The sequence below is a fragment of the Cydia splendana genome, chromosome 23 (genome assembly GCF_910591565.1).
Source record: "Cydia splendana chromosome 23, ilCydSple1.2, whole genome shotgun sequence".
Taxonomy (NCBI): Eukaryota; Metazoa; Arthropoda; class Insecta; order Lepidoptera; family Tortricidae; genus Cydia; species Cydia splendana.
In genome coordinates this window covers 13539755-13560801 of record NC_085982.1, presented here as the reverse complement: position 1 = coordinate 13560801, position 21047 = coordinate 13539755, and the positions used below count along the sequence as shown (strand labels likewise).

Sequence of the window (21047 nt, the reverse complement as noted above, 5' to 3'; positions counted from 1 at the left end):
CGCGCTCAATGCTGCGTTTCCACCAGAGATGTGCGAGGATGCGTATCGAGGAATGTGTTAAGAACCAATAGAATATTGTCCACTTATTTAGTTTAGTAACGTTCACAATGTTAATAACTTAGCTGCGCGTAATAACATCATCGAAATCGTGTTCAAGGAATGCAAAATACATCATGGACCTCTGCATTCTTTGTCAGCTGTAACTTGTTTTTAACTGTTAAGTTAGTATAATTATTTAGTGAGTGAGTAATAGTGAGTGCCACACGTACAACGGTGTGGGCACCCCACACAGCAGCTCATACTCATGGCATATCGTATGATAATTATATTTCAATCACGCAATTACGAATAGGTAAACAGGCTTAAGAGAAATTCGGCTTACATTTCACTCATAATCTTTATTAACACATAACATAGGATACCTTTTATTCCGATAATCTTATTCTAAGGGAGTCAATAAAAACGAAAGGGAACATGTCCGTTTAGTTTTATGATTTCTATGCAGGTAAAAGATTTTCATAACCTTAGCCATATATGTATGGGTCATACTCGCACTGAACGATTCTCATTGACGAACGATTATGGAATCAATCCCGAAATAGTAAAAATGGCTAGTGAAAGTATGAAACATTTTGAATAATCTGATCTAAAGTTTTCTATGAGATTTGTTTGCAATGTTAGTATTGGGGAAAGTCGATTATCCTACATGTTCAGCTCACGGAATATGGCTATAGTGCTTGACTTAGATTGAAAGAACAGCCTGTATGATTCCATTTTATTACGCGGAATCTATCGGGGGCTGATCTCTGGAAAAAAAGTCTCGGTAGGGTGGTTGGGGCGGGGCGGGGGCAGCGGGGGCCGTCAGTTTGGCGAGCGCCCTCGAGCCGGGCGGACGTGCGCGAGTGCCTGTGACGTCACCCCCCACTGACATGGATCTCGCTGAAGTATGTGCTCTTTTACTGCTTTACCTTGCTTGGAGGTTATCGTAGTGTTTGTAGTGAACATTGGTGAAAGAAAATGCATTGATAATGTGCATTAAATCCTTCGTGGTTTTTCCAATTTATTGAGGAAACGTAGTATAATTGGTAAAAATAGGGATAAACGTATGTAGCGGATTCCTTAGTGCGTAAGTAGGAACTTATTGAACAAAGGGATTGGTAACAAACAAGTACTTAATAAACTGATAAAATTATATTCAATATTCGGGAAAAGGTCCCAACGTAGGACATTATGAAAAATAATTACTTATTACATACAGAGTAGATTTATTTGTATGTACCTATGTAGAAGTAGTTGATTCTTATTGAGACATGGTAAATAGCCCGTGAGATGTGAGATGGTAAAAAGGTGAATCATTCTCATTTTATTCTAACCTAAATTGTTCCCAATCATTAATCACAAAAACATCGAAAAATTAAACGTATGTAGGTATATTATACCTGCCTGTATACGCAACGGTTTTACTTGTACATACATGCGTAGGTATTGCGTGCGACTAAAGCTAAGCTAAGCGGAAAGGGTTGATCTCTGATGATCGGAGGGAACCTGATGTTGACTGGTTCAGCGCTACTCACGACACGATGTCGCTTCGCAACTACGAAGCAAATTCGATACCCGCAGAAATACACGTCGGCTACGATGCTTTTAAATAGTAGTTTATGTATACCTTCAATACAATACAATTTGAACTATTTCTTAATACAGTGAATACAACAACTCAAGGTAGAGGTAAATAACAGGCGGTATGTAATGTATGTGGGTTATATTTTGTTTTGAGTTCCATTCCACGGCAAGGCGTTAAAATTAGGTATAAAGCGAATTTTTATTAGTTCGTTTACTAAGGACTACAATTTTAAATTTAAAAATCAGATTTACCCTCAACAGAGTAGAGTGGGACCAGGCTAACTCTGCGTGGCATTTGCAGTAACATAGTGTGGAATGTCAAATTTCTATGAAAATGGGGCGTTTATAATGACACTTCCTTACTTTGCTATATTCAAGTCGGTGTAAAGTTAGCTTTGACGACCTCTAAGTTACTACGCTTAGCACTTTTAATGATGACTTATTTTTACTAAATATACCGAGGTGCCTTGACATCTTAATAAGGAACACATGTAGCGAGAACGCTTAAACGTCTAGCAATAAAAATAAGTTTCCAATTGTTTTAAGGCCGTGTTTCCTAAATTATATTGAGAAAAACTAGAAAACGTACTACGTTACGATATCTGAATGGGTATAAAAGCAGATACCCTAGTAGTTATGGCGTACTTATACATTTGAGTGAGGATCGGCGAGAGCAACGCTTTGAGGATAAGAGGGATTGTAATAAGCTCTAAACATCTTGGAACAAACAGTGGACCGCAAATGTTCCAATATCGAGGTAAATATAGAGCAAGCGAGAAAAGGAAGTAAACGCGTTCCATGAGGTGAACTGAGTTGCCATGCGATAAGTACAAGGAGCGAATACGATGTTCAAACATTTTGGATCACTAGGTACTTATTACATGTAACAGATCTACGTTAGTGCATTGCATGTATATTGTACATTCATATATTATGATTATGATAAACGAATAAATGTTGCTTTCCATTTAGAGAAGGGTCCCTAGGCACATGAAGCATATGGACCCTTCTCTGTGGAAAGTTACAAATGCTCTTGAAGGATTAGTGGGTATGAAAATAAGTATCTATCAAAGTTGTTTGAATTAGTGGGCAATATTACCCTGGAAACCGTAGGAATGGGCAAAGTAAACATAATAATATGTAGCCACGTGAAGGTTCTACGAATACGTGCGTACTGCTGAGCTGAGGGTGGCAGAGGGACTGTGATTTTAGGACGTCACGTACATATATGTATGTATCTATGTGTACTGAGTGGGCCCGAATAATACGAATAACTTTAAAAGATTTAGCTGGTAAGCTATAAAACATACCTTTACTAAAAACCTAAGTTTACGAAATATCTTAATTTTTTTTATAGATGTAGGTAGTTAAATTATAGTTTTTGTACTAACACTACCTATACAGGGTGATCAATCCAAATGGGTCTGTATGGAGAAGTCAGAAACTATAAGAGATAGCGAAATCTGTTCTTAGGAACCATGGCGTCGATTTTAGATTTAATAATAAGAGCATTCAATTTTTTTTGCCCGTGGTGCCCAGGGGCCCATAAACTAGTTTGGCAAATTTCAAAAAAAATATTCGAGGTCACCGGGGACCGTAGGGCTGGCTCGTTCCTCGCCCAGCGGATCGGCATAGCCATCCAAAGGGGGAACGCAGCCAGCCTTATGGGAACCCTTCCACAGGGTTCGGACCTGGGTGATCTAGCCTAATATATACATATTGGGCTAGGTCACCCACATTATGTTTTATTTATTTTTTTAGGTATTAGTTTTAGTTTTGTAGGTAGTTTTAATTTTAGGTTAATTTTTATTGTAAGTTTGTTATTAATTATGTTTATGGTTTTATTAAATGAATTTTTTTTTTATTAGGGCGAGCGAAGCGAGCCCTATCACTATTCGACGAACTATGCATTCTTGTGGTACACTTTACGGAAAAACTACTGCACTGTTAGGTTTGAAATTTGACATAGTAATGTAAATTCATGTCTAGATGTGTTATCAAACATAAAAATATAATTTTATAAACCTAAAAAAATAAAATAAAGTAATAACACTTTGTATTACTACTAGCGCCATCTGTTGGCAAAATAATGAATTATCTACTTCTCTAACAGATGGCGTTACTAGTAAAAAAAAAATATTGGACATACAAATTGACGAAGCCCCAAAGTAATCTCAAGGAGGCTTGTGTTGTGGGTACTCAGACAACGATACCTATGTGGTGTTTTCAATTTCAATAATGTCGATGGCGCTTACGCCATTAACAACGATGAATACAAAAGTGGGTTAAAATTTTGGATTCAGACCCACCTCGCTTCGCTTGGTTTGACTCCCAATTTAGCAATTAAGTTTCTGTGAATGCCTACTAGAACAATCAATCTTGCTGTATTCACTGCGGAGGTCAATTTTGGTTTTGTGACGCTGATGAACTGATCAATCATGTTGTGTTAGCAAACTTAAATCAGGGTATTTTCAGTTCGAGAAACAGTTTTGGCGCCATTAATTTATTACGTAAGACGATTTTGGGGTGGAGGGGGGTCGAACATATCTTATTTTTTCTTACATGGGGGAGGGGGGTTTTCATAGTTCTTACGTAAGATCACAAAGATGCGACTTTTTATTTAATTTCTATGAAATTATGACGTTTAAAATACATAATAATAATACTTCCACACTATGCTATCAAACATGGTGCAGAGTTAGCTTAAACGAGCTCAAGTACCTTTGTACAGGTACATATAACACATACAAAAAATTTTTTTTTGAAAAATAAGCACTAATACAAACCAAACGTGTAGGTACTCAATTTTTCCTTTAGATTCTTACGTAATATATGGTAATATTATTATAGGGGAATGGGAGAAGTAGGGGGTCAGCCTATTCTCATTATTTCTTACATAGTGGAGGGAGGGGGTCAAAAACTGGCAAAAATTGTCTTACGTAATTAATGAATGGCACCTTTAGTGTTACTATTGCTTGGAACTGCTAAAATTATAAATAAAGATAAGCATAATTAATACGAACTTCAGTGGCTTAGGGCCGACACACGACTGCAACTTGTATGGGAACTACACGCCGACTGCACGCCGATTGCAACGACGGCGTGCAGTTCAACAAAATGACCCAGAACTCAGGTTTGGTGCAACTAAGGCACATTATGTTTTGGTCATCCGACTCATTTTGATGAGCACTTAGGAGAGCAGTACCCAAGGTAGAGCTGATGCTGAACCCTGGCAGTACGTAGTGGAACTCAGGTTTGTTGCAACATAGGCTCACGCTGTTTTGGTCATCCGACTCGTCTTGATGAGCACTTAGGTGTAGTACCCAAGATAAAGCTGATGCTGAACCCTGGCAGTACCTAGTGGAACTCAGGTTTGGTGCAACATAGGCACACGCTGTTTTGGTCATCTGACACGTCTTAACGAGCACTTAGAAGAGCAGGACCCAAGATAGAGCTAATGCTGAACCTTGGCTGTACCTAGTGCGGAGCAGTGTGATTACCGCCAGTAGGTGTCCAGACGGGATAGATTTTCGCTGAATTGTGTGGTGTGGACGCAAAAATAAATTCAAGGACATTGGCTCGCTGACCCAACATTATGTAGGAAAGCCAGTTGGCGTCCTTACAAAAAGTACTGGGCGACCGTGTAGGATCTAATAAGCGCTTATGAAATATATTACGTGTGGATGATATTGGCAATTTGATTTTGTCGTCTGGAGACGTTTTTAATGGACAAAGTAAAAGCTGTAACAAACAGGCGTACTTGACAGCAACCGGGGTCCGGTTAGTATTTGTCTTTCTTGCTCTCACTTATAATTGCGTTCTTAAAGGCCGTAACACACTATCGCACCGTACCGCGACCTTGGTGCGGTGCGATAGTGTGTTACGGCCTTAACTGACTTATTACATACCCACCCACTCGATTGAACATGAAATAAACTTCGGATTAGATCAAAGTCGCGATCCGGTACATACGTTTAGGTAGAAAAACTCCGCGAGCCCTTACAAAGCTCTGCTTTTTGCTAGTTCTATCATACATAACCGGGATTCGAACCTGGTCAATATTCTTTATGTAATCGCGTGTAGTATTCGTTTGTATGGCAACTTTTAAACGATGCGTGATAGGTGGGGGGTGCTCGACCAAATATCATAGAGGGCCCCGAGACAAAACAAACTACATTAAAAAAAATCAAAATGGCCGACTTTTTTTTTATTTTTTCAAGTTGGTCAGAGCGCGCTGAGATTCACACACAATATTGTCATCGTCAGGTGATAATTGTCAGGGTGCATGGTGAAACAGGGACGTGCTATCCGTGATGCCACTTTGCCGCGTTATGAGCAAACGTAACGTTACAACTTGTACATACCTACTAGGTATGACAGCAGTATACTAGTTAAACAGAGGTGATGACCCCCCGGGGCCTCACTCAGCTCGATTGTTGGCTACACTGCACTGTGTGTAGTGTACTCAGGTTTACATATTTGCAATATGCGGTGCTAATGCTAGCATTCGCTTCTGGCGAACTCGTGTATGAGAGTAGGTATAAGACTACGACTAGTACGTACAGTACAGGTAGGCATAGTCAGCATCAAAAGTAACATTATCTGATTAGCAAAAAGATATATGACTCTACATATATACATGATAATTAAATTATTGCACATACATATGAACGCGATCTGTCGAAATATATACATAGTATTTATTTATATTTCTAAAAGTAGGCGAGGGTGGAAAATATTTTTAGTGCCTTAAAGTAGGTACTTACCGAAAGTTAACCGTCCTAATGGTCTTCTAAGTATATTATGTTTATATGTGACGTCCCACGGTCAAAGGTACCTTATGGCGGGTATGGAGTTATGCATACCCCAGTAATCTACAATAAATAAGCTATCGATAACACAAAAGATCAACCTTCTAGGTTGCGTAGTTACAGAGATATGATTTTTTGAAAATAATGTTGTGAAATGAGCAACTTTACGATAGAGAAGTTTTAAGTTTAGCCGCCTAAAAAACTATGTTCCTGAAGTAAGTTACATAGTTGACTACAAATAATAATGCCTTATATATCTGAGATTAAAAAAATATTGCGACTTGTTCTGTAATGCAAATAGAAACTTTTGATATCGACTGATTTATGTGTATACTAACCAATCTCTTGAAAATAAAGTTTTATTTCATTTTCACGATTGATTGCAATGAGCTCTCAAGATTTAAATTTTATCTATTAGAAAACGACACTGACAGACAGTTTAAGCAAAAAACAATACCGATTTAGAGGTGAAAATGTATTTTCTGACTTTTTCATATAAAATCACAAAATTGAATATTTTTACTTTTAATGTGACACACAATCAATTTTTCTGAGCACATATGAAAGAAATTCTGTCATTCAAATGAAATAAATCCTAAAACCCCAACTAAATACTATATTTAACCCCTTATGCCACTTTAAACTTACATAACAATAACAGTATTTGCTCCATACATTTACGAAAAGGTACCTTATGGAAATAAATCTAATAATACATCACTACAAAATATCAATCATATTATAGTTTATCTTTTATGAATAGAAAATATTAATTTACATTAAACTGCCCCCAATTTAATTAGTTCTTCGTCATAATAATCTTAAAAAAGACCAATAATTTGTATGTAATGAAAAGGTACCTTGTGGTCAAGTTACATGATGAGGCATGATGATGTTGGAACAGTTAGGATAAACTAATAATATTTTGGGGTTAAGATGGTATAAATCGTCTATTTCTTATCAATAATATATTTCGGTTGCTATTGAAGATAAGCGGCATTGAGGTTCAATGACCTCAGATATTCCATAAGGTAATGCGTCGGGTATTGGCATTTTTCAGCAAACCAATGGCTGATTTACTGCATGCGACCAAACCAAATGAAGATTATTCTAGTTAAGAAAGACTTGACGAGAGTAACTTTGGTATAATAGCAGTCTACTTGGATTTGTGATGTCGGTCTATGTACGGTTATAATATTTGCGAGGCGCCCCAACCAGAACTGAAATTATCAAATTAGTTTTGCAGAATGCTAATACAGTTCTCTACCAAACTTCTTTTCCCGTATTGACTAGTTTTTATGGGAATTTTCAATCTTTTTTCCATAAGGTACCTTTTCTACTAAACTCCGAGACGACATTACTAGGCTTATAACTAACTTATAACAAAAATAAAAACAGGTAAACAAACGTTAGGCATTAAGGTTTCAGATCACACAATAAAAAAAAATTGAGCATTTTTTCACCTCTTTACAAAACATTTAATATCTCCGAAACTAGAAACCCTCATAAGGTACCTTTTCCCGTGGAACGTCACATATCGTCTTAAATATTACTCGTAGTACACTATATATAAATTGGTAAATGTACATTGAACTATTAACTATTAACAAGGTTATTTTCAAATAAATATTATTCTTATTCTTATTCTTCTTACTATGTGTATTTACTGTTTGTTTTGAAATAATACGCCGATGTTTAATCAATTCCTTCCTGGAAATTAAGGGCTTTGCCTACCTACGAATACTTCTTAGGCCTTTCGATTTCAATTTGTTTTTTTTTTGCTCCTGATAGTGACAGTCAAGTCGCCTTGATGAAACAAATGCACACTTTTAACTGCTTCCACATTTTAAAGCGATATTCTATTATAAACCGATGCTCGGGAACAATAAAGACAACTTTGGTGCGTATAATAACTCTTCCTTTCGACAAATGATTGAGTGAAGGAAGTCAGAATGCAGACAGAACACACGCTACGTTCGTCGTCGATCCAATTTTGATGAAAGACCCCCGACCCGTGCCGGAAATCCCCGAGGAACGTTATCGTAATGAGGTGATTGGGGGATACGCCGTATATTTTCTATAAATGAAAAATGAATTATTTTTTTACTGAACCTACTTAATGAGATGTTGTTTCCGATTAAATTTAATCCTTAAAGGGAATTAATACGATAACACTAGTAGGTAGTCTAGAGGAAAGGCGTGCAGGTCAGAAACTAGAGGTTATAGTTTGGAGCCCCTACTTGTAATAATGAGTTTATTGGGACTTTTGCCTAATAAACTTTACTTCTAAGGCCTGTTTCCTTTCCCGGGAGGGAGAGATTTTGGTGCTCGATAATTTGGAAACGAAGAATGATATCACAAATTTGAGAAAAACGGCTCTGGACAATTTAGTCAGCTACAATTTGAGCCTAAAACAAAGACGATCGGGTTAAGGGTTTGCCCTGTAGCCTAACCTTAAAATAGTCAAAAAGTCAGAACGACATTTTTCACAGGACATTTATGACTTCATGTTTCGCAGAGTTCGTTATCGGTGTTTGTTGTTAATTATCGGGATTATGACGGCAGAATAACACTTGCACTGCGTGGGCTTTCAAAATCGCTGCAGATTTTTCTTGGTCTAACTCTATCTATGGGAGAGGGAGAGGGAGAGGGAGAGGGAGAGGGAGAGGGAGAGGGAGAGGGAGAGGGAGAGGGAGAGGGAGAGGGAGAGGGAGAGGGAGAGGGAGAGGGAGAGGGAGAGGGAGAGGGAGAGGGAGAGGGAGAGGGAGAGGGAGAGGGAGAGGGAGAGGGAGAGGGAGAGGGAGAGGGAGAGGGAGAGGGAGAGGGAGAGGGAGAGGGAGAGGGAGAGGGAGAGGGAGAGGGAGAGGGAGAGGGAGAGGGAGAGGGAGAGGGAGAGGGAGAGGGAGAGGGAGAGGGAGAGGGAGAGGGAGAGGGAGAGGGAGAGGGAGAGGGAGAGGGAGAGGGAGAGGGAGAGGGAGAGGGAGAGGGAGAGGGAGAGGGAGAGGGAGAGGGAGAGGGAGAGGGAGAGGGAGAGGGAGAGGGAGAGGGAGAGGGAGAGGGAGAGGGAGAGGGAGAGGGAGAGGGAGAGGGAGAGGGAGAGGGAGAGGGAGAGGGAGAGGGAGAGGGAGAGGGAGAGGGAGAGGGAGAGGGAGAGGGAGAGGGAGAGGGAGAGGGAGAGGGAGAGGGAGAGGGAGAGGGAGAGGGAGAGGGAGAGGGAGAGGGAGAGGGAGAGGGAGAGGGAGAGGGAGAGGGAGAGGGAGAGGGAGAGGGAGAGGGAGAGGGAGAGGGAGAGGGAGAGGGAGAGGGAGAGGGAGAGGGAGAGGGAGAGGGAGAGGGAGAGGGAGAGGGAGAGGGAGAGGAGAGGGAGAGGGAGAGGGAGAGGGAGAGGGAGAGGGAGAGGGAGAGGGAGAGGGAGAGGGAGAGGGAGAGGGAGAGGGAGAGGGAGAGGGAGAGGGAGAGGGAGAGGGAGAGGGAGAGGGAGAGGGAGAGGGAGAGGGAGAGGGAGAGGGAGAGGGAGAGGGAGAGGGAGAGGGAGAGGGAGAGGGAGAGGGAGAGGGAGAGGGAGAGGGAGAGGGAGAGGGAGAGGGAGAGGGAGAGGGAGAGGGAGAGGGAGAGGGAGAGGGAGAGGGAGAGGGAGAGGGAGAGGGAGAGGGAGAGGGAGAGGGAGAGGGAGAGGGAGAGGGAGAGGGAGAGGGAGAGGGAGAGGGAGAGGGAGAGGGAGAGGGAGAGGGAGAGGGAGAGGGAGAGGGAGAGGGAGAGGGAGAGGGAGAGGGAGAGGGAGAGGGAGAGGGAGAGGGAGAGGGAGAGGGAGAGGGAGAGGGAGAGGGAGAGGGAGAGGGAGAGGGAGAGGGAGAGGGAGAGGGAGAGGGAGAGGGAGAGGGAGAGGGAGAGGGAGAGGGAGAGGGAGAGGGAGAGGGAGAGGGAACCCTGGCAGTACCTAGTGGAGCTCGGGTTTAATACAACATAAACACACGCTGTTTTGGTCATCGGACTCGTCTCGATGAGCACTTAGGACAGTAGTACCCAAGATAGAGCTGATGCTGAACCCTGGCTGTACCTAAAGGAACTCAGGTTTGTTGCAACATAGGCACACGCTGTTTTGGTCATCCGACTCGTCTTGATGAGCACTTAGGAGAGTAGTACCCAAGATAGAGCTGATGCTGAACCCTGGTTGTACCTAGCGGAACTCAGGTTTGGTGCAACATAGGCACACGCTGTTTTGGACACCCGATTCGTCATGATGAGCATTACCCAAGATAGCTGATGCTGAACCCTGGTAGTACCTATTGGAACTCAGGTTTGGTGCAACATAGACAAACGCTGTTCTGGTCATCTCTCGTCGCGTCAGACTGCTGTCAAGAAAATTTCATATCTTGCAGCAAATGGGCCGCTGCCGATCACCACTTCTCGAGTTGACTACGGATTTGCCGTGTAATAATTTTCTTGTACTTTGAACATTAATATATCCTGCTTATTAATCGAAAAATGAAATATGTACCTATACTTATGCGCCACGGCGACAATTATTCAAACTTGGATACGCGTGTGGAAATATTGCAATTTGTTTGTTCACATGCGTTATGTCCAGGATACTTGTGTTAGTCTAAGAATAAAATAATTATCATTCAACGTTGTAGTTTTATTTTGTAACTTTTTCCTTATCCAGACTTTCTCGTCGCTCAGCGACAATATTTTTTCGAATTCCGTAGATTCATTTCCAATGTGCTCGATAGTCGTGTGAGGCACGAAATCTGTGAATTTTTTATAGGGTATAGGCTTAAAGGTTTTATTTTAAATTTCTTTATTTATCTATCCTTAGAAGTAAGCCTCGACCAACGGAATTAATAATTTAATTCCTTCAATAATTCTTACGAGAAAATACTTATAAGATGATTTACGTTATGATTTTCCTCCAATGACAAGTGACAGAAATGAAAATACAAGAATAATCTGGAAATTTGCGGTTTTCCCCCTGATTGTCAAAGCGCAGCCAACGAAACTGAACACAAAGACTTGACGCGACAATATTCAAGCGGATATCGCTCGATACTTCGCTTCGTCCCTACTCGCATTGTTCCTCAGCTAGCAGTCTAGGACATGAGAGACACATTGATAGCTAGGTATCTTGTCTAGAGGTAGACAATGCAGCTTAATAACGCTTAGCGCGGCTTGTCCCCGGGCGATGTCGCCAACTATCGGATACTAGATATTTAACTTAGGTATGCCGGAAGCTACTTCAAAACTGTTTCTTTAAGGTACTTTATACATACATGATTATTAAGAAGATTTGAAAGGGACCATGCCCAACACGCCTGTAAATACTGTAAATTACTAGGAGTCGTCGTGAACACTTCAAAATCATTTTAATTACAGATGTGATTGACGTAACATTATTGTACAAGAAGTAGTGTAGTGCATAAATATTTTCCTTCGTATTTTCACGGAAACGTACGAACGTGTCTGATCGGCTATACTGGGTCAAGCAAATCTTGTCAGTAGCAAACGGCGGCAAATTTGAAAAATCGCGGGTTAGCAACACTGTGTTCGAATAATTCGAAAATCGCGTGTCATCTGTGTTTTATCTGTGGAATGTGGATCGCGAATGACAGCCATCATCTTTGTTTACATTCTGAATCGATTCTATTTAAAGAGATATTTCTGCTGTGTCACCATTAAATACCAATATGTTAAATAAGATTATGCTTAATCAAAGCTAAGATGCCTACAATGCCTACAGTGCCAACTGAGAAATCTAATAAAATATTAAAATCCAGTAGGACATCTACCTGTTGAAGCAATGATTTTATTCATACATTCTTGTTTAACGGCATAGTCCACTTCTAATTTTATTTTGAGATCTTCAAATTAGCTTATCATTTTTATCAACATCACACACCGCTTTTAAATTGTCCGTCCATACGAGTACCTATTAATAATAATTTCAAACATTTTCAATAGAGAATCCGCGGGTGACAATTTGAATTGACGGGCGCGCTCAGCGGAAAAAAAAAGTTTTGTTTCGATGTACATTGTACATTGCTGCTTTTCTTAGCGCAATACTACTCTTTGAGTGTTGCCCTACTTTAGTTTGCTTTACATTGCTACTGACAAGATTTGCTTGACGCACATTTCAATCAGTCTCGGTACAAAAAGTACTGACGTTGACTGAAGTAGCATGACAAATACGAAGGTTTCCGAGAAAATACGATGGAACACAATGATGCACTACATCTGTACCTATCTGTCCTTGAGTGAAGTGCGGAAGTTAGAAGCGTAGCTGCAGCATTCTATTAGTCTCGCTATTCTATTACTCTCTGTAAAATTACTTAAAATTGCTCAGGATTGGAAGCCGATTTCGACCTGATGGACATTAGTCCATCACGTACATTCCATAGTTTGGATTGAATAATGTTACAATGTTTTGGTTTCAAAACATCTCTTCACTGCCACCACCATAATTCATACAGAAAACAAAAGAGTTGCGTTATCAAAATACATTACCTACGGTAGAATGCTCTAATTATTATCTAAAAAGATGCTACACCCCTACCGGTACCTACCGGGATGGTGACGACGCTCCCTGCCACCACCGTTACCGCCGTCGCCGCCGAGCCGGAACTCGCGAATAATACGCCGTTTCCGAGCTGTCGGATACCGTCGCCGATACTGTCCCGGCCAATCAATTCACCCCGTCGTTGGTGGGGTCAGGGTAGCTTATTATTATAATAGCCCTTTAAATTTCACACCAAAATTAGCATATCATTAGCCAGTACATAGTGATATGGTTCAGTCGCTGCTATTGCTTTAGAAAAGCATACTAGGCAAATAAAATAGTGTTGGTATCTGTGGAACGTCACAATTTAACATTTAAAATATGAACGAACGTCTATTGAATGTCTGCGTTCGTAATCAAACCCCTGGTTTCGAAACTGTGCAATTTGTTTGTTTCACTTATGTTCTTAACTTCTGGGAACACAAAAGTTACATGACAACATTAATTCTGTAATTAATTAATTATGCCAGTACGAATCATCACGCATACATGTATACCCACGCGGTCCTAAATTCGAAGAACTTCAATATCCCATCCCATAGAGTCGAAAGTTTCTCAGAGATGAGCCTGTGCGTTGCATACAAAATGAGCACCTGATTTGACACCTGGCTTTAACCCGGCGGCGGCTTATAGAAGGCAGCTAGCTCTCCTTCGTCTGGTTCCATAACTTCAGCTTTCGCCATGCATTTAATCAACTCATACGAAATAATGTGAATAGCAACGACAACATTACATTCCATACAAGAACATTGTAACGAACAACTGTTCTGATTAAGTCGGTTCGATGCCATCGGCCTAGCAGTACTTAGGTGATACTGTCCGATTCGAACTTTAAGATACGTCAATTTATCGTTTCTAGATCTATTAATTGACGTGTGTTCAAGTTTGAATTGGGCCTATAATCAGTTCGATCTGTATCGCTGCTGTCTTTACCTATAAACATCCTTTATGTTACCCTGGTTTCAAAACAACAGCTTAGCTTATGGATGTCTGCAACTCTATAGGCAAGCGCTTTCCTGACCATTTAGAAACGTGTACATTATTTTATCAACTTCATTTAGTAGTATCTTTTAGTAGGTAGCTAAACAATTTTACCAAACTTCCAACATCCCATAGATCCGACAGCCTCTAGCAGAGATGAGCACATGCGTCGCATACAAAATGAGCAACTGATTTGATTGCGCGCTTTGAGCCTGCTAGCTTTGTCGTCTAGTCCTAATGATTCAGAACTCCACCTTATTTCATAGTCAACAAGGTTCAAATTGGAAAGAACACAGGGTAGACCATTCGCAGACAATGCTCAAAAGGCCTCAGTGTCGTTTGCGAGGTTGCAGACACGTTATTAATTCACAGATAGTGCGTTTGTAAGTGCTAGGTATCGTCCACATTGCTAACTGACAACTTGAAACCTTACTGCGAGGACATAAGGGCTGATGCTTTGTTAAGAGTGGTGCTGTTAGAGTACTACAATACCTATTGGCTTTCGTACGTAAGCGAAGTGTTGATACGGAAATATTGCATCGTATCTGCAACTGTATACAGCTTGTAGAGCTTACAGGCCTGCATAAAGTACAAGGTAGGAAACATAAGTATAACTTATTGCTTCAGTAGAAACCTAGTCTCAGTTGTGACTATTTAATTTTTCTCGAATACTCTACAAATCTTTCAAATACTTTAAGAGCCCAAATACTAGAGCATCTAATTTGTTTTTTTAATCCATCCATAATTTTGGGAATAGAATAAATAATTAGTTAAGGATTTTTGTTATATTGGGTTCTATTATTGTTTAATAAATTCTGCAGACTGTATTATTTTACAGGCCCATGAAATAAAATAAATAGAATCATTCATTGCCTACAAATTACTTTTAGTGCGGTCGTAAAAATGTACGTCCCACAATTTAGCACTATCAAAGAATCCATCTTACCAAGTCGATAGTTCGTTTCAGAGAGTCCAGTAGAAAAATAACTCCTATTATTCACGATTGTTGTGGAAGCAAAGGTCACGATTATGCTGGCCAGCAACAGTCCTGTTCTAGTACCTAGACGATAATTCATGTCCTCTTCATACAATTACCGCGATCAACATATAAATTGAGTGGTGTATCTTTGTTTGTCACAAATTATATACTTACTATCAATGTGTGCGTGTGCAGTAGCAATATAATTATATTTATTATTGATTCTATTTATTATCAAGTCGATAATGACATTTTACTTGGAAAGTTGTGTGCCATAGGTTTTTCACCTCGATTGTTAAAATTGTTTGCCAGTTACATGCGCGGCAGGCAACAATTCGTAAAACATGGTTGTTTTGTTTCATCCACGTACTCTACGCAATCCGGAGTCAGTCAAGGATATATTCTTGGCCCTCTGCTATTTGGCATCATGATCAATGATCTCGAGTCAGGTTTGAAACAGAATACTACGTGCCTTTTGTACGCAGACGACTTAAAGCTCATGCATGGTGTCAAACAAATGGCGGATTGTGATGCGATGCAAAGAGACATCAATGCGGTTTTGTAATGGAGTATTTCGAATAAACTGCAATTCAACGTATCCAAATGTGCGATGTCCTTCACTCGCTCCCCGAAGCCTTTAATTGCACAGTATGTACTTGGATCAGAAGTCATACCCCGCGTAACAACTGTCAGACCTGGGTGTTACCTTTGATATCTCTCTTACCTTTCATGAACACATAAAAGGATTAGCTGCCGATTGTTATAAGCGACTTGGTTTCGTTATCAGAAATGCGCGCGAATTTAATGATCCTAGAGCTATCGAACTGCTCTACACGGCTCTTGTGAGAGTAAGCTTGAAGCGGCAAGTATTGTTTGGAACCCAGCTGAAAGCACATACGCCCTTCTCGTAGAAAAAGTACAAAAAACATTCCTTAGGTTCTTATATAAAAAGTTGTATACTTATTATCCATTTTTATATCTGACGAAGTACTTATTAGGATCCCTAGGTTTAAACTCCTTAGCAGTAAGGCGGAATAACAATCTCCTAGCGACAGCATGCGGAATTTTACGTGGCGATACAGACTGTCCCGAGCTGATAGGAAGAGTTGTTAGATTCGCTGTTCCATTTGTGCCCAAAAATCTCCTTAGTTCGCGAAGTCACAACCTTTTGGCAGTACCAATTACACGCACTGTAGCACATAAAAACTCACCAGCTGTGCGGGCTCTAAGGCTGTTGAACTCGCTTCTGTCATGGGCACCAGAAGGTGATATGTTTGCAAGTCGATGGATGGTTGTGTGTCAGATGTGTCTGCGGTACTGTGAGATGATGGACGAAAGTTGATTGTGATCTGATTTTCCTAAACTGTGTAAATACATTATGTATTCTGTAATCTGATGTGTACAGTGATTTGGTTTCGACTGTAATGCTGTATATTATGTTTTCAAATAAAATAAGGCCTGGCCGATCGATGATCAGCGCGAAGCGCGTATTAATTAACCCCTGACTGCATGCACCTACACATTTTTTTGAGATTTCAATGTCCGCCATAATTTCAGTCATAATATCATAGAAGTTTGACGTTTAAAATAACACTTGCACTGCGTGTGCTATCAAAACCGTTGCAGACTTTTCTTGGTCTAACTCAATGACCGTTAACGAATGCGGTGTTATTTGGTTCCACGCGTTCCCGAGATAAAACGTCTTGACAAACGGACGGACGGACAACAAAGTAATCCTATTTAGTTTTCTCCTTTTGAGGTACGGAACCCTAAAAATAATTAGAACAAAAATATTCGAGCGCATGTTTCCAATATATATGTACGTACAGTAATCGGTTTTCATTCCCCTTGAGTGTACATTTCCGGATAATATATCAAAACATCGCTTATCGTCCTATCACGGAGTGACGGATGACCGCGACTAAATAAAAACAAGACACATTCTCGCCTCATAACATAACCTAAAAACCGCTGACCAAGGGATAACATCATATCGCTGACGACATGAAAGAGAGACGAACGCTCAGCAAATCCAAAATAAGTGAGCTGTCTGGTCAAACACTCCTTCAATATTTTATGGTGGTTGGCGCTTACGATATCATTCATGACCCTCATATACTTACTACCTAATGCAGTGCTACTCGACGATCGACCTATTACCGCCATCAGTAACACTGTCTTTCTCTTTGTTACGTAAGTACCCCTTCACGCTTAAAATGCTGAACCTATTTGGATGAAATTTGGCATGGTGACACCTAGTTTGAATCCCGGGGAAGGAACAAATAAAATTATAGTTTTTATCAATCAATCATCATCTCGTGCGGACGAATTTGCGGACAGAAGCTTAAGTAATAATATGTTGCAAATATAGGTTTCACCATAAACATCTTTGGGTTTCACGGTGAAACCGCTGAACCGATTTAGTATGAAGATAGTTTAAACCTCGAAGGAGGGCAAGGGATAGTTTTCATCCCGAAAATCACCATTCCACGCAGAAAAAGTCGCGGGCAGAAGCTATAGTTGTCTATAAATTGCGAGGTCAGACTTTTACTATTTCAAATGATCGACTCGCAATGACAGACGAAGTGAATACATCATAAACTAGCGTTTTTGCCTCGACCACATGATACGTTAGTTTTTGCGCAGGAAGCCACATTTCCTGCAATATATTGCAGGGTTGCGGACTTTGATTTACATCGCGCGAACACAAAGAAGAATGGCAATGTTGGCACAGTTGAGTGACCACTCGTAAACCTTACTGTAAAGTGATAAGGTCTAATATTGGTTAGTTAAAGCATATAGTGTTGATAATCTGGGGATCAATACAAAAGGTTCGGGTTCTATCGAACGCTGCGCTTTACATATAAATGGACCAGTGGTTTTTCTGATATAAATAGAATTAAACATAGTCAAGAGAATATGGGATGGGTACCGCCGTGACCCGATTTCCTGTTGGTCAGGGCGTTAGTCGTCAAAAATATCTCGTCATCTGTTCCATGCAAAATGAGATTTTTTTAGAAAAAATACCTTTTATAAATTAAGACGCAGGATTGTCACAACTCCTGACGTCACATTATTACACGTAAAATGTTACCGTTGTTAACTATTTGGTATCCTATCCTATGTAACAAGCCCTCTATACATATTTATCCTTGTGACACATTGTGTGCATGGAGAGACGTTGGGTCGGATGTCGATGGCGCTGCAATTAATTTTATTTGCTTCCGTAGTATCTCCCATCTCCCCTCCGCGAGCTATTCGCCGTTATTGGTATTTCCCCTTAGTCCTTTACTATCGCTTCGGGAGTAGCGATAGTAAAGGAGCAGTAGGTAAGTGTGGATTTGAACGAAAATGTAAGCAATAAAAGTTAGTTGCATTTACTCATAAATGTTGATTTCTCCAGTGTCTTTATCATAAACTAACTTGTGTCCGCAATTTCGTTTGCGTGAAATGATGATGACAGTAAAATGCAAAAGTAACACTGTCAGTCTGTCTGTTACCTCTTTACGCTTAAACCGCTCATCCACTTTCGATGAATTTTGCTATGGAGATAGGTTGAGGCCCGTGAAAGGAAAAGTCGTTATAAATCAGAATCATCATTCCACGCAGATGAAGTCGCGGGCAGAAGGTAGTATTTCACATGATTCGTTTTGACGAGTTTAATTCTTTGTAGGGATAAGTTTAGTCGGCAATAATAAAAGTTTCTAACTATACATCTCAGGCCTTATTGGTTCGAAAGAGGCACTTCAGCTAATGGTGAGAACCCAGAAGTTGGTAACGAAAACAATTTTATTGCAAAAGGGGAAGGTTGCCGGTTTAATTGGCTGCCGATCCGCCGACACACAACCAGCCCAGACAGAATGGCGCGAGCAGATAAAGGAAATAAAAGCTTGTAAAAATAACTCATGTACGGTTAGCAGCTTCTTGAGCAGAGAATGTGCAATGAAAGAACTCTCCGCCTCGATCAAGAGTCATGACAAGCATGTGATAGAAGTTACCAACACGATTGTATGGCCGAGAGTATAAAGAGCATAATTATGCATATTACATGCAGTACCTATTGCTGCAGCAGTGACATTGGTGCAGTCTAAATCCGAATGTTACCATAGCGCATACGTTTAGCAATTTCTGCTGCGGAGGGGACTAGGTACTGTTTAATATTAAGATAAATCTACCATGATTCTTAAAACTTTTACAAACTTTGCAGTTTATTATTCACGATGAATCTTAATTAAGACCCAAGAAAAACTGTTGTTTTAAATGTCTGTTTGCTAAAACAGGTTCTCGATTTTAAATAAATTGTATTTATTGTCTTGAATAGAGCATAAACTTTGTGCGGAGAGTTTTTATATCACTCCTTCGAAAATAATTTCTCTTCTGAATGTATATTTCTGCAAACTCAAACCTATCTTTCCATCCAGACATTAGATACACACAACATATACAGTCCCACTCAATTTATATGTTGATTACCGTAATCGTACGACCGGGACATGATGAATAAGATAACGTCGAGTTATTTCTTACCCCCCGCCCAGTTATAGCGTAACCTTGCCACCATAACAACGGTATGTGACTGGGGATCTTATCAACTGGTCGCCTTGAGGCTTGCCCTGTCAGATGGGAATGACTTGATAGTGCTGAATTGTCTGGGGACGTACATTTTTACGATGCCAGTAAAAGTTGTGGGCTAGACAATGTTTCTATTAATTTTGTTTCATGTCTATAAAGTAATCAAGTTACATTGTGAAGAATTGTTTAAGTTGCTTCATTTTTAGCTTCACTAAACTGTTATTTGGACAACGACTTATATAAAATAACCTATAGATAGACTACATATTTTCGTCTATCAGTTTTCCATGCGGTGTAGTGCTTACAAATACGTAATTCTACAAATTGTTTAAAATGCAAGTCCTTTTGATTTTAGCATTTTTTGCACAAATACTCTTTTTTTGGCGTCCCTACTTAGCACGGAAGTATAGCAGTTCACGAAAATAAAAACAGAACTGGCATACCATCTGCCTGTAAATTGAATCATGTACCTACATATATGTAGTTATAACGCGAATTAAACATTCCATAAGTAGATGGGCTCCTCCTGTGACATGCGGAGGACAGACAAACGTTCAAATTTTACTTTACCTCTTTCTAGTTTCATCAAATCCGTCGATGCTTACATTTTGACACCACTAGAAGCTTTGTGAACACCAAAGGCAATCTCCGCCAATACAAATGATCCCGCAATATCTCTCAAAGAACCGTCTTTCTGGTTTCACTTTGAACTCCATTACCTTGGGAATAAGGGTGACGGCTGGTAGATTTAGATAGCAAAGGCAAGCGAGTGCTATTTGTCACTGAACTCTATGGGCTTGGGAATAAGGACGGCTGAGCGAAGGCAAGTGCTAGTCAATTACTATGGCGCCCGCGGCACAAAGGGTGGTTTCGGGTCCCCACACACACGAACATCCACAAATTGATACGAGTTGACAGCATCACAATCACAAACTCACCGAGAACTTGAAGTAGCACTTAAAAAAATGATTTTTGAAACAAGCAGTTGGGTTATTTATGGGTTCTTTTTTAGGGTTCCGTACCCAAAGGGTAAAAACAGGACAGTGGAGTCTTAAGTAATAGGGTTATTACTTAAGACTCCACTGTCCGTCTGTCTGTCTGTCACCGGGCTGTATCTCATGAACCGTGCATGGTAGCACTACAGTTGAAATTTGCACAGACCATGTATTTGTGTTGCCGCTATAACAACAAATATTAAAAAGTAACCCTCAGTGGGCGAGTCCGACTCGCACTTGACCGGTTTTATTATTTTTTATATTTAAGCGGTAGTAGCCAATATTATATCAATAATTTTTCATACCTCGACAATTAATGTGTAAATTTTCAACTGCTCACGCAGAAAGTTGAAAAACATTGAGTAGCCTAATCTCACACCTCCTAAACTCGGACCAAACATTTGGCCTTTTGGGTTGCATCAAAGTTCTTAATTGTGGGTAAGGTAAACGTACTAGTGCTCGACATGCAAATGCCCAATAGATGACACCTTGCTCACCTCTATTGACAATGACTTTTAAGTTTCAAGATGACA

At 40.2% G+C, this 21047-nt stretch overlaps 1 protein-coding gene across 1 annotated transcript in view; it reads left to right on the top strand.

Moving 5' to 3' along the window:
* The first annotated feature begins 871 nt into the window (after positions 1-871).
* LOC134801758 (uncharacterized) overlaps positions 872-21047 on the top strand; it is a 137175-nt gene continuing 116999 nt past the window's right edge. The window contains exon 1 of the mRNA XM_063774355.1: positions 872-944. The gene's annotated coding sequence lies outside the window, so the exon portion shown is untranslated. The remainder of the gene's footprint in view (positions 945-21047) is intronic.